The sequence below is a fragment of the Drosophila montana genome, unplaced genomic scaffold (assembly GCF_035044405.1).
Source record: "Drosophila montana isolate Dmon_TW-CO22-7 unplaced genomic scaffold, ASM3504440v1 contig_3200_1, whole genome shotgun sequence".
NCBI classification, from domain to species: Eukaryota; Metazoa; Arthropoda; class Insecta; order Diptera; family Drosophilidae; genus Drosophila; species Drosophila montana.
The window spans coordinates 401,747-420,794 of NW_026998080.1; positions in this window are offsets into that span (position 1 = coordinate 401,747).

Consider the following 19,048-nt stretch of genomic DNA (forward strand, 5'->3'; position numbering starts at 1 on the left):
AACATGTGCTCAATTCTCTTTTCAAAGCGATTTTGTTCCAGGTTTCCCTTATATAAACATGTTTTCATTCTTTTTTATTGAATTGAAATTTTTTTTAATATTTGTGCTTCTTCAATTGAAGTTTATTATTTAATTATTATTATTATTTTTTACATTTTGCTTTATTTTTTTATTTTATCTATTTTTACATTTAAACCCAAATATTTGTTTAATTTTTTTTAATTACATTTATCTTACTAATTGTTTTATTTATGTAATTTTTAATTACAATATCTTTATTATCGCGTTATTTAATTTATTTTAATTACATTGTGGAGCTTTAAAAGCATTTAAGCTGGATTTATTGTTTTACCAGTTAAAAAAAAAGAGACTCGCTCAAATCTCGCTTTAGTTGACCTTATGTTTTTTATTCTTTTCATTAAGCCCTGATTGCTTTACTTTATTGCCTTGTTATTGAAACTTTTGTGAACTACATTTGCATAAAACATTTTTTAATAAAACAACAAAAAGTAATATAAATATTGTTACAATTAAGCAAGCAAGCATTTTGGTTGGTATTCAAATATGTAGGCTCGGGAGTCTTTAGGTATGTGTCCACATTATTTATGCATTTGCATTTTATGCTACTTAAAGCCTCACTTGCGGTCCGATTAAAACACTTAGGCGACTCAGCAATAGCAACAACAACAACAACTTTAAAAGCGTTGGCGACATGGGGCAAACTCCGAACACTCAACGAAACAACAAACAATTGCGAATGCCATCAAAAGTTACTCAAAAGTTCAGAAGTTGGTGAAGCATTTTGCAAATAGCCAGTCCGACGAGTCAGACCGACCGCCCGATTTGAAGTATCCGCCCGGTTGGCCGGCCCCATCATCAGTTGGCCAGGTTTTTTTTTTTTTTTTTTTGTATTTTTCTACAGGCCAAGTGCTTTATTACTTATTCAAGTTCTCATTCAAAAGTTTTCATTAACTGGGCTGCGGATATAGCCCGACCAGCCTCAGGTACGAGTGCTAATTGTTGAAGAGAAAATAGCAAATTTAATAAGTTTTTTGAGCAGTTACTCGAGTTGCCATTTTCCGGGCAGTGGGCCGGTGAAAAGCCGGAAGGCAGCATGCTCAAGTGTTTGCACAAAAGTGCATGGTAAATGCGAGGCATTAAGCTATCTATGCAATTTGAATGCATAATGCCAGCACTTTGAGAAGAGTCTTGCGAGTCTGCTTAGCCTGTTATCATAGAAAATATTTCAAACTTTAAAATAATGCTTCAATTGTATTTGCAGACAGCCCCTTTTATTTTTGCGCTGGCGCCATCTGGTGTTAACAGTGTGTAACTTCATGGCATTAATATTTTGAATAAAATAATTATATTTTAATAAAATTTATATGTATATATATATTATTTACAATTTGTATAATTTGAAGAGCATTCATAATTAATGCAAATAATTAATTATGTAGCAGCACGTTTGCAATTTCATTAATTGCGCGTTTATTAATGTCAACAATAAACAACAAATAACGTGCTACAATAACAAAAACAACAACAACAACAACTCGAAAGCGCATAATTAATGCCATGAAATGTGCATAAATTCCAAATGTGATCCAAAAGCCAACGGCAAACAGTCTAGTCGGGGGAGGGGAGCGGAAACAGTGGGCTTTAGGGGCAGCATAAGGGGTATTCCATTTCGAAAAAAAGGTCAGGTGTGCGCGTGTCACCGGGAGTGATAAATACTGGCTGCCATATGTGCAAAAAAGGATTAAAGTTTTAAGCACGTCGCTTTATTAATTTGCATGTTGCATATTTTAGGGCGCGCGGCGCGCTGCGCGCATAAATCAAGCGTATTACAAAAATGCGTAATTTAATATATTAATATTAACAAATAAATTACATGCGACTAAGTTACACAATTAATCGCGGGGCCAACAGCTGTTGCCGGCTCAAAAAAAACGTAATACAATTTAAATGCCACAAACAAAAGTATCTAAAGAGCGGGCATAAAAAAAAGATACGGGTGTGTATAGTTGTGTGTGCATAAACCAGAGATTTTATTGTGCGCAATTTGAAAGGTAAAATTATTTGATTTGTGCCATAAGCTAAATGTAATTTAAATGCTAGATAAATGTCAGAAATTGGCCGTGTAAAAAACATAATGTGTCGAAACTTATTAAGTAGCCCTTGTCTAGCCTTGAGCCTTTTCTCTTGACTTACATTTTATGATGATTTCATAGCCTGTGGCCATTAAATGGATACAAATGTGTATAATTAAACTGTGCCAATGTAACAATGTAACAGGCTGCAGAAGACTAAGAAATATATACATACTCTTGAGCTGAGTCTGAGTATTAAACCCTTTTTTTGTGGATTGCGGGTTCTTGTCTTAAAACGCAGAAACAGGTCTATAGCTTTCCTTTTATTTCTTATAAGCGTAAAATAGGCCAAATATTATATATTGAATATTATTATGTTATATTTAACCAATGTAGTCGATATGTACTCTTGAGCTAGATCAGTTAATTTACACAAGTCTTAGTGTTAAAAGTTATTTCTTTTAATTACGGGCTCTTGGTATGGTTTATCGAATATTGTTCGTAAGTTTTCCCACTATTCTTTACAAGAGCAAAAAAGATCATAAAAAACTATTTTAATATATTCCAAAATAAATAAAAAACAATGTTCCAGATGATTTGTTAAATATTCAAACATTTTAGCGCTACCTTTTTGGCCCGCAAATTTGGGAATAGTCGGACTATAAAAACCAAAGTTATTAAACAACTTATTTTTGTGTATACATGTGTTTTTGCGTATGAGTTTGTGTAAATGTCAATCTGTCCTACGCTAACCAGATGCTGATTACAGGGTATCTTTCAGCCAGGGCACTAGAGACTGCGCTTGTTGTTATATAATAAAACAATCCGAGCAGCGCTCCATTGTTAATTAATTTTTGTATGAAATAAAGACTTTTTCTAGGTAAGATTTGGTTATCGCATTAATTGGATATCCTCAGCTATGTAAGCCACATTTATTCACATTTTCCTTTTTACTTGAAATGCCATTACATAAGTATATCGTCCATGATGGTTGGCTTGTTATTACCTTGTATAGGTTAACATTTATTTCTTTAAATTTGTATATACTGTGACTTTTCTTGTGCAAGACATAAAAACACTTGATATTTAATTAATATGGTTTTTATACCCTGAACACATTGAAAACGGATAAAAAGGGTATAACGGTATTGTACAAACGAATGTAACAGGCAGAAGGAAGCATATCCAAGCCCATAATGTATATATATATTACTGATCAGCATCAATAGCCGAGTCGATCTAGCTATGTCCGTCTGTCTGGCCTTCCGTCCGTCCGTATGTATGAACGCAAGGATCTCAGAACCTATTAGAGCTAGAGGCTTGAAATCGTGAAGTTTGCTTGTTTCCGATAATCGATAACTTGCCCTATTTCCAAGCAATCGATAAAAATCGACATAAAAATCTAGGCTTTTGAGCAAATCTATTAGATTCTAAGAGCTAGAGTATATACAGATCAAATATCTTCCATTTTATAGCTATCATAAAGCGAGCTGCTTTTGTTGTTAACAGAAGGAGTTTCACGACATCCCCTAGTCGGATACTCCCGACTGGAGCACTCTCACATGTTTATTTTGATTTTATTTTAACCACAACAAAAATGGGTAACTTAAACTGCAAAATTCCGCTGAACTGGTTTAAAAATTGATACTAGCCGCATCAAGAATTAGCTAGAAACCAATTTGGTTTCATTAGGCGAATGCCGAGTCATTGCCATGTTGAGGGCACTAAATTAGTGCACCCCAAAGTACGCCCAAGAAATAATAGAGACTTACAGCGGACAATAAAGCGCACACAATGGAGTGCTCATGACATCAAAAGTGATTGCACCCTGGATACAATTGCCACAGACAAATTGCCAAATTGGGCAACTTTATGCTAAGTTTTATGTTTAGACATTTGGCATTTGAGCTGTTTTCTTAACCATTAAGTCGTATCATAAAAAAAGTTCACAGATAACAGACAAGCTAGAGTGTGTGTGTGTGTGTGTGAGTGTGAGTGTGTGTGTGTCGGGTGTCAGTGCGGGGGCTAATTAAGAAGTGCTAATGAAAAATCCAACATTTGAAGTTTACCGAAAAAGTTTTTGGTCCATATCCATGCAAGATGTAACATGTTTTTTTTATTCTTATGCAAGAGCATTTTGCATGCCTGCATCAAGTTTTTAATTAAATAAAGTCTTTGCCTTTGTTTTCGCCTGCTGCAAGTTTGCCCTTTGCTGGCGCCTGCCCCACACTCTCTCCTTGCAGCTGGCAAAACTTGAGGCAACTAAAATTAAGTCAAAGAAATTTAAAGTTGCAACTTGGTTGGTTTTTACATTAAACGCATGGCATGACAGGCAAGTATCTGAAAGATACATTTTTAAGGACAGGCTTAAAGCGACGACAGCTGGATTAACTGAAGTTCATCAAAATACACAATGAGTACAATGGGATATAAAAGTAAAATGATAATAAAAGAGAACAAATGCAAAAAGTGAAATAAACACAGAAAACTAATAACAAAATACAAACAATTTTCGGCCATATATATGTGTATGTTTGTGCGTCTCTGGTTATTTTTATGAGCGGGGGGGACTACGCCGGGCGGTCTGTCTGCCAGGTAGCTGCCCGGGCACGCAGTTGGGCTTGAAAAGATAGGTAAACAAAATCACGTTGGGTAAATATTATTCCGTTTGCACCGACTCATGAGCCCGACGACAGAGCCCAGTCGCTGTGGCGCACTCACTTTGGGGATTTGTTTGGTTCTTTTTATTTTTATTTTTACACTCGCTGTTGTTTTGCGTTTTTAGAAAACAATTTTCAATTTTAATATTTTCGGCAATTTTCGCTTCTTTTTTTTTTCTTTTCTGTTGTTGATTTAGTTGAGTTTTTTTCTCCATTGTTGCCTCGTCTGGCGGCGCTGACATCAAAAGCAGCAAAATGATGAAAGACGCGCTGGGGAATAAAGTGTCAGGTTTTTTTTTTTTGTTGCGTTACACAAAAATGGGAAAACAATTGTCAATCGCAAGAAAATACATCAAAATCAACAGCAAACGGCAAAATGGCAAAGTTACTGACCTTTAATCGAAATAAATAAAAAAAAAGGGCTGCAAAAAAAAATCTTCAGTCATTTTTTGATATAATTTTCTTATTGCTCATAAAATGAATGTTATACGATTTTTTCTTGATTTATTTTTTCATATAATTTTGGCAATTATCTACATCAAATAATATGCTAGCAATTTGCGTTTTATTATTGCCAAAATTATTGTAAATTTGTAAATTTCGTTTATTCAGAAAAATATGTTTATTGATGTGTGTCTGTGTGTGTGTGTGGGTGTGTGGGTGTGTTTGTGTGCGTCGTAAATCTGAAATCAAAACTCAAAAATATGTACACGAGCATTTTTCATGTCAATAACTTGCTTGAGCACGTTTCTTTTGACAATGCGTACAACGTACGATGTTTTGTCATATTGACAATTTTTGCACAGCTTCGTGCCTCACACAGCCAGGATTATAGTGTGTGTGTGTGCCTGTGCCTGGGTATAGCAAAGGACATTTTATTGTCCGGTCATAAGTAATATTTTGGTATGCCAGCTTGAATTCTGTCAAGCAGCTGTCAGACAACTGCACTGTTGCCTGATTCCTGCTGCTACCCCCCCTGCCCCCTTCCCCCTGCCGTCTGCCCACTGCTACCCTCTGCTGCCGCCTGCTGCAGTTGCCTCATTCAATTGTCACTTGGATTTCGAGCACACGTGTGCACACTATCTTCAGTTTTACAAGGCAACAGACTGTGCACAACTAATGCATACCAAACTTTCTGACATGTCAACGTTGGAAACGTTATCCTTTAACTCGTTTTGAATCTGCATTTTTTCTGCATACAATTTGCTTGCTTTAAGAATTTAAGCTGAGCTACGTTTTGGATTTATTTGTCTCAATTTTTTTACATTTTTACTCACATACTTATATAACGTAAATATGATGCTAAAACCATAAAGATTATAGTTTATGTACAGTTGTTATATAAATCAAAATTGGTTACCGCAAATAAATTAATAAATATAAAAATAAAAAACAATTATTTGTAACTCAATATTTTTCTATTACTAACACAATGTTTTTTTTTTTATGTGCACATATTGAATTATTAAAGTGCAAGACTTGGTAAACTTTAAAATTTTACTTTAAAGTATGTTATAAAAATGGTTATGTCCTCACTTAAATAATTCAGATTCTGCGTATTGTTGTCATGCTCAAATAATAAAACTAAATATACATGTATACAAAATTGAATAAATAAATATTTCAGAGATTCTAGCAATAGTTGTTGGTTAACTAAATTTGTAAAAAAAATATACAAAACATTACTAAAATAAATAATATAAATAAATATGCAAAATTATGCAAGAATTTTCAGTAGATACATTTAGAGCTTCATGAACAGGGAGTTAAACATTTTCTTTTTTAAATTTAAACCTTATAATAATACACAATGAAGCATTTGTTTATGCAAGAGATTATTAAATTGATTGCAGAAAGTCTCCCCCAAACAAATTTAATAAGAATTGTATATAAAAATACGATTGAATTGAAATTATTTCACAAAATACTCCATTTCACATGCAGTGAGAAGCATTAATGCAGTTTTAATATGGATATTAACTTATTTATCTTTATTTTTTTTAAATTGACGTAAACATGTAGAAAAGATATCTGCTTGAAAGGAGTCAGTATGTCTAAGCATTGTATATCATTTCGATTTACTTGCCGCTACTGCTTTGGCACTCAATACACTAAGCGCATTACACATACGCTCCGTATGCCCAAGAGATATTTGTAACTGAGACGCTGGCTGTCGCCCCGCGACGCGCCTTTGCCGCTCGCCAAGCCTGGCACATTCAGTTGATTCGCTTTAGCTCGTAAAGCAGCATCATACCGAACTAATGCCATGTAAAATGCTTTGAAATACCAACTGCAGCAGCAGCAGCAGCAACAGTGGCAGTGGCAATAACAACAACAGCACGCCAGTAAGCTGCAAGAAGCACTGTGAAAGGAGCAAAAGCAGTTGCAGAAGAAGAAGCAATGTAAGTGAGTAAAATCCTTTGGCGCTTTACTTTCATTTCGATGGCCTCGAATGCTGCCGGCGTTGCCAAGGACTGCGAAATGAAGTGCAAAAGTGTAAAGTCGTAACTGAAATGGTTTTGCGGCTTAAAACGCATGTCGCTACAATTAAGGCAGACAGCTTTGGTTTCGGTTTACTTAGGGTTTCAATTGCACATCCGAAGATGTGCCCAGTCTCTAGCATATGACCGATGCCCGGCTAGCCCAGCTGACTTGACTAATTTAAAACTCGATTGTGTTTGACTGTTAATTTTCGCCAGGCTTTAATATTTTATGTGCCACAGGCCAGACCAGACCAGACCAGACCAGAGACCCTAGCCCCTTGCGGCTGCCATCATAAATCAGCTGCCAGCTGGTTTTCGAGTGCACTCTTTGCTGTTCACAGCCCAAAACAGGGCAACCAAGTTGCCAGCGAACAGTTAGTAACAAGCAACAAATTGCCGGTCTGCGGCTAGTTGATAAATAAACCCGACTTGCTTCACTTCACTTGTTAACCAACCCATCCGAACTGTGCCAGTATGCACTGCCAAGATGCTGTTATCTCTGCTCCATCAGCTGCCTTAATTATAACGAACTTTGCTGCGACATCAAACATCAATTTTGGTCAGCATAAATATGTCAAGCGTGAGCTACGTTCGCCATGTTCTAACCAAATCGAGCCACATTCAACAGATCCTGTAAATGTAATTCGCAGAAGTTTGAGCGGAACATATAATGCACAAATTGCAATCATGTTAAAGCCACTCAAAGATTTATGCGCCTGAAGCTCTTACAAATCGGTTTAATATCCCAAAATTAATTACAATTGTTCCTGAGAGCCTATTGAAATGTTTACATATTAGAACAATTTATAAACCACCTTGTAAGTTAATTATTAATTTTCATGAATATAGCTCAAATGCTTTCTGAGTTATGCCCCTGAACCACTATCGAACCGGGTTAATGTCTTTAAATTTGTTATAAAATATTCCAAAATATTAGTGCCCGTGAATTGATTAAAATGGTTTCCATAAGCTTATTGGAATAAATAAATATAGGAGCATTTAATATAAATACTTTCTGAGTTATGCGTACGAATTTAATGGCCTGTAATATTATAATTATTAGAAAAATGATTAATAGGCATATTAAAAAAATTTACATTTCATTTTAGTTGTTTATTTTTTAATTCCTTTATGAACAGGTTCAAGGGTTGCACATAAAAACTTTTAAAAGCATGGTGAACAAAATTTGCTGCTTTTTAGTTGAATATGTTCCGCTCAAGAATCCATCATATTCTTTATATTTAATTATAAGTAGGAATAGGCTTTTAAAGCCTTTTTGTGAGCGAATGATTAACTTTACTTAATATATTTATAAAATTAAGTATATGTCTGTAAGTATTATTTCTTTACTCTCATATAGTATGTTGAACGCAAGTCACAGACTGACTCTTCTTAACACAGAACGTAATCTTAACATAATATAACATAACATAACATAATCTTTAACATTCATGGGACATGCTGCCTGAGCGAACGTGAATACTTCTGTAAATGCATCACTATCCGATTTCAACTTTTGCCAGTTTTTTACGGATATGGTTATGAAATATATGTAATCTTTAACCATTTTAACCACTTTTGTAATTAATACATCACTATACATGCCAAGTTTTAGCTATATGCTCGGATGCAGCATATATTCTTCAGCATTTTCAATCAGGCTCAGAGCCAATATTAGTTATCTTTCATACGCATCTTAATTTTTATAGCTATAAATCACATTTAGTTAACCAATTTAAATATGAAATACTAAACTTTAGTTTAAAGGGTTTATATATAGTCAGATCTATAACTCTGAAGAGATTTGAAGCTACATTGAATGCAGTTCAGTGACTCTTTTAATGTATTTACAGACACTTTTCATTGTTCACTTTATTATAGTTATATCTAACTACTTATTAAAGTTAAGCGTATATTTTATTTAAATTTATATGCGTACCACCTGTTAAATTGAATGCCATGCTTGCGTCCCACAATTCGCAAAAAGCTGACTTAAATGAACTGTTGGCCATTAAAGCAAGCGGCTTTTGGTCTGAATTTGCAACGAACTTATTCTAATGCGAACGGATGCGACAGAGACAGCGTCGAAACAGCTGCAGACCACGCCGGAAACATAAATTCGGTCAGGTTCGTTTGCGAAAACCCTGACAGTTAGCGGCGAGGCAGCAACAAAGTGGCCGCTGCCAGCGGAAATGCAGACTAAAACTTTAAATTACTGTGAAATTTGAAGAGTTTGCTTTGCCAGCCATTAAGTGCCAGAAGTGCATTTAATATTATGTAAAAAAATTATTTTATTTGTCGCCATAATGAAGATTTAATATCCTACAGTGACTGCGAGATATAACCAAAAGTATAATTATAACAGATTATATTTGTATATATTCGGAACTAAAAATAATACACAGTTGGATGTTTTTTAGTTGATCACTAGCACAGCTGATGTCCCAGGGTACTAGACTTTTGCTTTGCCCGCTTTGCGGCTTTTCGTCGCTTGCAATTCCCAACAAGATAAAGCTTTGAAAGAGCGACAAGGCGTTTGTATTCCTAGAGTTGACAGGAAAGTTTGCTGATAATAAGACTGGTTGTTGAAATGGAAATAGATAACCTCGAATCCGACACCTCACCAGCTTACTCTATGAAGAGTCTTATATTTTATTATATTCTCATTATTAAATTCTGCCCCAAAATGTATGCTATATATCTTGTTGCAATTGATAAATATTCCGATTATTGTTATTTTCTTATAATAGAACTGAAATCAAACTTTAAATATGGGAAATCAATTTGATTTGCATTTTACAGCTGGCCATAAAAATAAGAATAGCCCATTTGGTAAGGGTATAGAAACGCAGTTTTAAATCATCATTTAAAAGGATGTCGGCTGAAGCATACTTCAGTGGCTGCGTTAAGAGTTCGTTTGCACTCTCAATTCGAGTGCTAATTGCCGGAAATAAAAATGAAAATCACATCCGGGGCTGCAGCTGCAGCGGAAACGAACGCCGCAGTAACCAGAAGCTTTTGCTACAATGAATGAATTTTGAATGCGTCTGGTTTTTTATACGTTTCTTTGGCTTTCGTATTTATTATTCTTATTTTTTTATTATTATTATTCATTTATTGTGCAGTCTTCTGCTCCGTTTGCCTTGCGCATTTCAGCAGCATTAAAAAAAATATCCACATAATAATGCAAAAGTTGGTCACGGCATTTTTTTGATATGTTGATATGGGCGCAAATTGGCAGGCATTTTCGCTGGATTTTTGCATACAGCATAAGCCAGCAGTGGCAAATATGATGGCGCCTAATTTAATTTTCCTGCGCTGAATATTGCACGAATATTGCGCGACGCGAGAAACAATGGTAGCCTGGCATAGCATTAATTTAACTGTGCATAAAATTTGGAATTAAATTGTGCCGCACGCACAAAGAGATGCCAAAATCAGGCTGAAAACGGATGTTCGTCGTGCCAATTACTTGCTCTACAATTTTCTTTTGTCAATATAGTTATCCAGGAGTTTTCCTTTCCTCAATTTCCTCTCATTGAAGTAACTTATAAACAGTTTTCAAAGCACATTCATAATAGCTTTTGTTTGGTAATCGCGGTTAAGAGATAATATGTTTTATTGAATTAAGTTTAATGTGCGCCAAAAACTTAAATTAGAATGTAAAAGTTGTCATGTTTTAAAAATGTAATAGAATTAAATAATTTCATTTCCAATGCAAGCATTAATGTGCTGACATTTCTGTTGAAAAGCTCATTAAAAAGCACATGAAAGCTTAACTAATTGTGTTTTTGCTTAATGCAAAAGATCTTAAAGCTTTTCAAGATTTTCTTAAAAATCAATTTAAGAAAGCTTAGTTTTTATAACCAAAAGATCTTTTAAAGCACCTAAGAGCTTTAATTACATGTCATTTACTTTAAAAAAATCAAATACTTATAACTTAAACCTCAAAACTCAAGAGCAGATCAATTCACTATCATGCACGTCAAATTGTATTGCCCAATAGATCGACCTTTTGCAAAAGTGTGTTGTCATTTATTGAATATTCAGTCTCGCATATTGCCATCCCGCATACGCCGTGTTGTCAAGCCTTTAGCCGTGCCGCACATTGGGGTCGTTGGGATTGCGGCGCTGTTTACTTATTGCCTAATTGCATGAATATTTTTGCATGAGCGACATTTGTTTATTATTGTTGATTTATCGCATTTAAAAGGGTATGGAATAAATTGTGCGACATTTTAACTACAAATTGGCTTAAATATTTACACTTAATTTGGCTCTAAGCAATAACAGCAATAACAACAAGTTCACAATTACTGAGCTCGATGCACGTTAATTAAATTGAGACACTTATTTCCGCATAATGCCATAATGCTCCATAAATATTGATTGTTATACAAAAGATTGTCCGCACCGAACATGTCAAAGCTGTCAATTTTCACAATCCTATTACAATTTAATATAACGAGGCATCTGTTGACTGCCTTTGACTGGCGCCAACTGCAAACGCATTCAACTCAAGTCGACTGCAAATCTTAAAAGACAGCCAACTGCCAACTGCCAACTGCCAGCTGGCCAGCCACTTGCCAGTTGCAGTTCTTGCCAATGTCCTGTCCCACTCGCAGTCCTGGAAGCTGTCGACAGAACTCTTTTTATCCTGTGTAAACTGTACAAACATATAATGCATTTCGTATGCTCTTATGGAATGTATATTAATACAATTGGGATACATGTAATAATCAGATTGTGATAGGTTTTTAGGCAGTTAAGCTGAGCGAGTATATGACAGGTATTATGCTATACCTACAAAATGAATTTTTAATGGTTTTAGTCAGATTTTATAAATGCAAAAAGAAACCATATTATCGTTAGTATTACAGAAAGTTTTGCTTCCAGATTGATAAAAACTCTTAAATATCAAAAATCCAAGTGCTTCATTTCATAAAACTTTAATAATTATACCATACGAGATTAAAGTTTGATATATTGTTTAATATTTATATTTCTTTTCAAATATTGTTTTTAAAGATAATTAGTTAACTTGTTTCAATCTAGATCATCTTTGAATATTATATATAGTTTTATTTAATATTTTCCATAGAGCATAACAAATTCCTTATTCGGCAGTCAAAAACTCTTGTTATGCGCATTAAACCCCAACCTGGAGAGCTTGACTTGTATTTATATGCTTACATATATTGTGTATATATATATATATATATATAAACATATATAGATTTCCCACAGAGAGCAACAAATTGCTTCTGATTTGCAATGGAAGTTGGCTGCTGCAAGTAATTTTTTTTTTATCTGTGTATTTGTTTCGCTTCTATCTATGGAATAGCTTGTTGTGCTTCGTGCGGCATTCATTTAAATTAATGTCATTAAAGTGTTAAGAGCATCGCAAATGTTCGCACGTTCTGCCAAATGCTCTTTGCTTCACATGAAAATGGAATTTCCCAACCAAAATTGTATATACATACACACACAGATACATATATGTATATGTAATTAGTTATACGTGAGACGATTTTTCATTCAAGTTAAATGTTCTAAATACAATTCTTTAAAAACTTCTCACGTACTTAAGCTAATTTATTGGCATTTAACATTATTAGTGAAATATGTGAAATTTGCATGAAAGTCACTTTGGAGCTATTGGAAAATAAATAATTCTTTGAAGAAAAATTGAAATTAAATGCAAAAATTCTAAGACATTTTTTTGATTAAGAAATTTTTTACGTACATAAGGTACATTTGCCCAAAAACATTATAATCTTTTTACCCATTTTCAATGGGTTCATGTAAATTAATTATAAAGCACATAAAATTCATCACATAATCTTGTTTTATATTTTTGCCACATTTAATATTTCATTATTATTATTCAGCTTTTGTCTAATTAAGCTTAACTAGTTTGGAATATAATCTTTGGTTCTAATATGGCCAAATTGAAGTGCATAGAGCTTTACTTTGCATTCAAATAATTTTCTTTTCTCTCGAATAGTGCTCGGTACTTATAACAAATTATCTGAAGATATATTATATTTTGTACCATTCTAAAGAAAATATTTTGAAATGAAACTTTTATGCATTTATTTTGTTAATTATCTGTTACCCTACTTTTGAGTTGGCTTCGCGTAGCAGAGCATTCTGTTTTTGTTTCGGAAGTAAGTGAAAGACACATGCTCCACTTTATATGTATATGTAAAAGCTATTGTATAACTTCCCGGCTATAACATATTTAAGTAATTACGTAGCCGGTTACTCAGACTCTCGCATATGATATACGGGCGAGTGCAGAACGTGATGTGCAGCTGTCGTACTCGCAAAACGTGTCGGCCATTTTCATATACGGCCAAGACGCCCGCATATACACATATACATTATCTATATATATATATATAACTGGATACATGTGTGTATGTGTCTGTGTTAAAGCCTTGTCATGCATAAGATATATGTAAACGCACACGCTTTTGCATATGTTATGTCAAAATGTGTGGAAAAAATGCGGTTGAATGTATATATATATATATATATATATATATATTTCATTATAAACGCCTTTTGTCTGTGTTTACGATTTAGCTTACACAGCGTCTGGCTAGGCAAAGTGCCAGTGACACTGGCTGAAAGTGGAACATTTATATTGGTTTAATCTATTTGTGCTATATAAGGCTTTTAAGAACATAAAACATTTAAATTTGTTAGCTTTAAAATTGAGGTTCAACAAATTATTCAAAGGCAATTCAAGGAGTCTATTATCTATCAAAAATATATTCTGAATTGTTATGAAGCGGGGAATGCTCCTTTATGTTTCCTCATATATGCTAACATATTAAAGCTTTCATGTGCTTACGAATCATTATTTTATATTGAAAATTGTACTTTTACCTTGTTTAAAATTTAAAAAGAAAAAATTATGTTACATTATTTTTTATTTCAATGCAATTTTTTTTGTGTCATGTTTATTTTACTTCTATTATGAGAATAAAAAAAAACATTTCACAACTTATATGGGGCTTGTAATTTTTTATACATTTATCACTTTAAGTGCAGTTTTCAGCTAGTGTCATTTAAGCACATTTTGAAGACAAAGTCATATGCTTTTATAACTGACTGCAAGTAAAAAAAAAATAATAATAATAATGATGATAAACATGTCGAAGGTAAAACGCAATAGAGAACAAGACAACCACATATATATTTTTCTTATGTTGTGCTATAGAGAATAGAGAACACAAATTGATATTTTCTTTTATTATGTGCTATTGTATGTAAAGCGCTTGTCAACTTTGGCCTTTGGTTTGGCCTTGATTGTTTAAGTTGTAGCTTTGACATTGTCGGAAGCCCTGTTTGTCCATGCAATTTCGTAGAAATTGTGCGCAATGGCATTTCTTTTAATTTATATATATATATCTAAGTCAAGTTCTGTGCGATTGAGTTGAAGTAATTCCCCCGCCCGAACAATCAAATAAAGCAAAACTTTTGTTCCAATGTCAGCGCTTAATTTATCGGGCTTTGCTTTTGTGCTTGTTTACGGCTCAACTACATTTTGGTGCTTATTATGCTGCTAATTTAACAGTAGCCGCTTAATTGTATTTGCCCGGCTCTACCGGGCCGAGTGCTCAGCTGCCCAATCGGGATGAACAGATGAATGCGGGCTCAGGGAGGTGGGAGGTGTAGACTGGGCGTGGACTGGGCCCGGTTGGGTCCGACTAATTGGGCTTTCGATTAACTTGGCCATGAGAACAATACAATATCAAAGTTCGCTACTCAATCGACAAGCCACACGCAGAGCACATAATCATTGTCAATAGCAGGCCACAGGCACGCCCACTTGCGCTTAACGCCCAGCCCGATTGTTGATACCAGCGCCAGAGGCAGCTAAACGGCGAAAATTTGAATCGTTTTGTAAATAATCGAAATATGAGAGAAACATTTTAAGTGCTTTTGGCTCCTTCTCCCCGAAGCACCGACTCCCCAGTCTCGCAAAAGTTTATGCGGTATCATTTTCGAAACTATAGCCTGAAGTGCACTAAGTGCAAGATTGCCAAAAATTTCAACAATAGAATAAACTTTTATGCATGAGAATTAGTTGTTATAAACTGAATCCTTTCGGGGAAGCTCAAGAGCGCCAACTTGCGTGAATATTAGCTTAAAGTTACATTTACGAATATTTTTGATACAAGTGAATTGACAAAATAATAGCTTAAGAAATGAACACAGATTTATAAAATATTTGTGGTAAATATATTTGATTACCCATCTGGTATGAAGTATGAACTCGAGTGTTTTTATTTAAATAATAAATTGGGGCTAATTGCGAAAACCGCGATAATGGCAATAACCGAGCTTACATTTTCTATTTACCAGTGGACCTGCTTTCAGAAAGAGATGCCTGTTCTCTACGTCCAATATTAATATATTTAAAGTAATTATTTTATTTTAATCAAATTAGTTTACTAAATTAGAAATTTTTGTCTGCGGTTGGGAATTACTATTTTTCGACAAAGACGAAGGAGCAAAATAACAATATAACAAAAGGAAAGTAAAAAAAAACCAACATTCGTTTATCGAGGTGCTACGAGTATCGAGAGTTGCGTTGAGCGAGCGCATACTGTACATACTTTTATGATATATCGATCCATGAAAAGCGATATTTGTCTATTTGCATAATGTACATAGATTTATAATATTTATCGATTTGCGAAAATGGAAAATATCGATCCATGAGAAGCGATAATTTCCTGTTTGCGAAAATCGATATAGCCGATTTGTGAAAATCGATATTTATCAATTTATGGAAATCAATATAAATTATTATATGAAATCGAGATTAACCGATATGTGAATCTCGATATTAAACGATATATGTACTTCAATTTTAATCGATATATGGATATCGATTTTATGGATGCATGAAATGCATGTCAAATCGTGTTATAAAACTGGCAACTCTATATATAGAATTCGGAAAAAACGCTCGCAAATGTCTGTACAAATTATCTTCTTTGTTGGGAGAGAAGAAGTACTAATTACAGTCGCAACAGAAATGTTTGCTCAGGTATTTCTTTATTAACGTAAGAAATCTTTATGTGGGGGCTTGGCTTTGAATCTGATTAGACCGTAGCTTACGGCCTCGCACTCATCTCTGCTCCATTCTTATTTGCTTCGTAGTAATAATTTGCTTTTAATGAGATGTAAATTAATTTATTTTGCAGTGACTTTCAAAGTTGCCACAGACAACAGCACAAAAATAGGACGTGATGCTGCAATCAAATTGAAAGCCTTTAAGATTTGTTTATATTTTGTACGAGTATCTCGCTTTTAAAGGATTACGAAAAGCTTAACAAATTACAGAGCTTAGCGCAGGACTCTTTGTGGATCCTTGTCAAATCGCTTGCAGTGCAAACTAATTGCCTGACATCAATTTGCATCAGTTCAATGTGTAACTCAATTTGTGGCTTTCACGCTTGCCAATAAATAAAAAATTAAGCAAAAAATCAAAACATAAATTGAAAATCGATAAAAAAAAATTTTGCAGCAGCCGCAGCGTTGGCTGGCATACAATGCGAGTGTGTCGCAATCAGAATGCGCTAGATACATTTGTGTCTGCGTCTGCGGGTTTCGATTAGTTTCAGTTCGTTTTTTTTTTTTGTGGCACTTGTGTGTGAAGTATATATGTGTGTGTGTGAAGTGTGGTAACAATAGCAAAAGAACTAAACTTCATATAGTCAGAGTTCATTTTGTATTCATGCACTTTACAAATTTCTTGTTTCCGATGCAGACAAATGCATTGCTTGCCACAATTGGCTGCAGGGCTTGAATGTGTGCCCCATGTTTTATTATGTTGACCACAGCAGCCGCAGCAACATGTGCAGTAGTTGCATATGTGCTTGAGTGGACTTCAATTTGTCTGCTGACCGCTTCTTCCATCATCTGCCCCAGCCATCTGCCACCATCTAGACCTTCTGATGGATATGCTGATGTGCCATGTGCCCTGTGAGTTATGAGTGCTACAGATTTGCTGCAGCTTTCATAGAGTTAACTCAATAATTGCACATATGCGGCAACTTTTTGGTTTATTTATGATGTTCTCTCTACGCTGCCTCTCGCTCTCACTTGCTTCTGCTTTCCTTGTGCGATTTTCGAATTCCATGGAATTTTTCTTAGGAAATTTGTTTTAACTATACAAATAATTTTCATACTATAAAAGATTTGTACAACTATTTAAAACATGTAAAATATTTGCATATATTTAAATGTTTTGTTTGTTATATTTAAGATTTTATAGGGGTAAGGCTTCCTTTAAATGGAATTAACTTAGTTAATGCGTGGTTTAATAAACATGAAATAATTGTATTTCCTGGAATAACATGAGCTTTTAATTCTCATGCAAAGGCATTCTTAACTTCTCCAAAGCTTACTTAATGCAATTGGGAAAGTCTTATAATTTTAAAAAGTATTTATTTCGTAGAAAACAGATTATTCCCTTAACTGGCAACATATGCAATATGGTCACCTTGATACTCTACACACATCTGTTATACATTATTATACTTTTTTGTTAAAAACTCTTCCTTATATTATATTTTATAAATACTGTTTTTTCTTTATGACCTCCATGTTCACATTAATAAGCAGCATATTTCTTCTCAATTATCATTTGAAACACCTAAAAAGTATCCCCATTAACTTTCTTTTGCTTTATTTACCCTTTAAAATGTTTGTGTGCTTAGAGTAAGTCCTTCATAATTCTCGTAATAGTGTTTACAACAGTTTTTGGTTGGCTGCACACATGTCTGCACTCAAATACCCGGCAATCTACTTATTTCTCTCTTTTTCTCGTATTAAAACACGTTTAAAGCATTTTCATTTGCATGCGGAAAAACACAGCCGTTCCGGAAACAATGCAATGCCAATGCAAATATCGAAGAGGAAACACGTGCATAGGGTTTAGAGGATGGAGTTAGGAGGGGGGGGGGGGGGGGGTTGTGTTGGGTGACGGTGCTGAAAGGGCAGCAGGGACAATCATTACAACGACAACGAACATAAACAACAACAACAAGAACAACAACAATTGTATCTGACAGACGGAAGCGCAAACAGACACAAATGCAAACACATACACAGCTTATGTCCGTACATATCTATGAAATATGTGTGAGAGTATATGAGAGTATGTGTGTGTGTGTGTGTGAATGTGTGTTATATTTACATACCACAGCACGTGTTGCCGTATTTTCGACACAATTTATACAACAAAAACAAAAAAAAAAGCCTGGGCACATGGAAAGTAAAATACTCTTGTAGATATATTCAATGAATTTCTTTTAATATAGTCCTGAAATATACTAGTTTGATTTTGACCAAAGAAAGAAGTTTATTTAAATAATTACGTTGAACAACAAGTCTGGTTTTCACAGCATATTTGTGTTAAGATTTTATTTTGATGTAATATTTTTCACAATATTGTCCCAGCAATATCAAATTTTATCTTCTACTCATTTAATTACAATTTTTGTTTTGTTCTAAAAACATCATTCAGTAAACTAACTGTTGAAAAAAAATATTTCTTTTCTTTATTGATGGTTATATTTAAGAGTTTTTGATATTAACCATATGAAATGCTTTAATGTGATTTGATATTATATAAATTTGTATTGTTATTGCAAATCTTATAAGTTTTATTCAAATTTTATATTTTAGAAATGAATTTTGGGATATAAATAATATAGACTTAGACCTGATGATTTGCATTGTTATTATACCAAAGTTTTCGATAAAGTATATTATGATATAATAT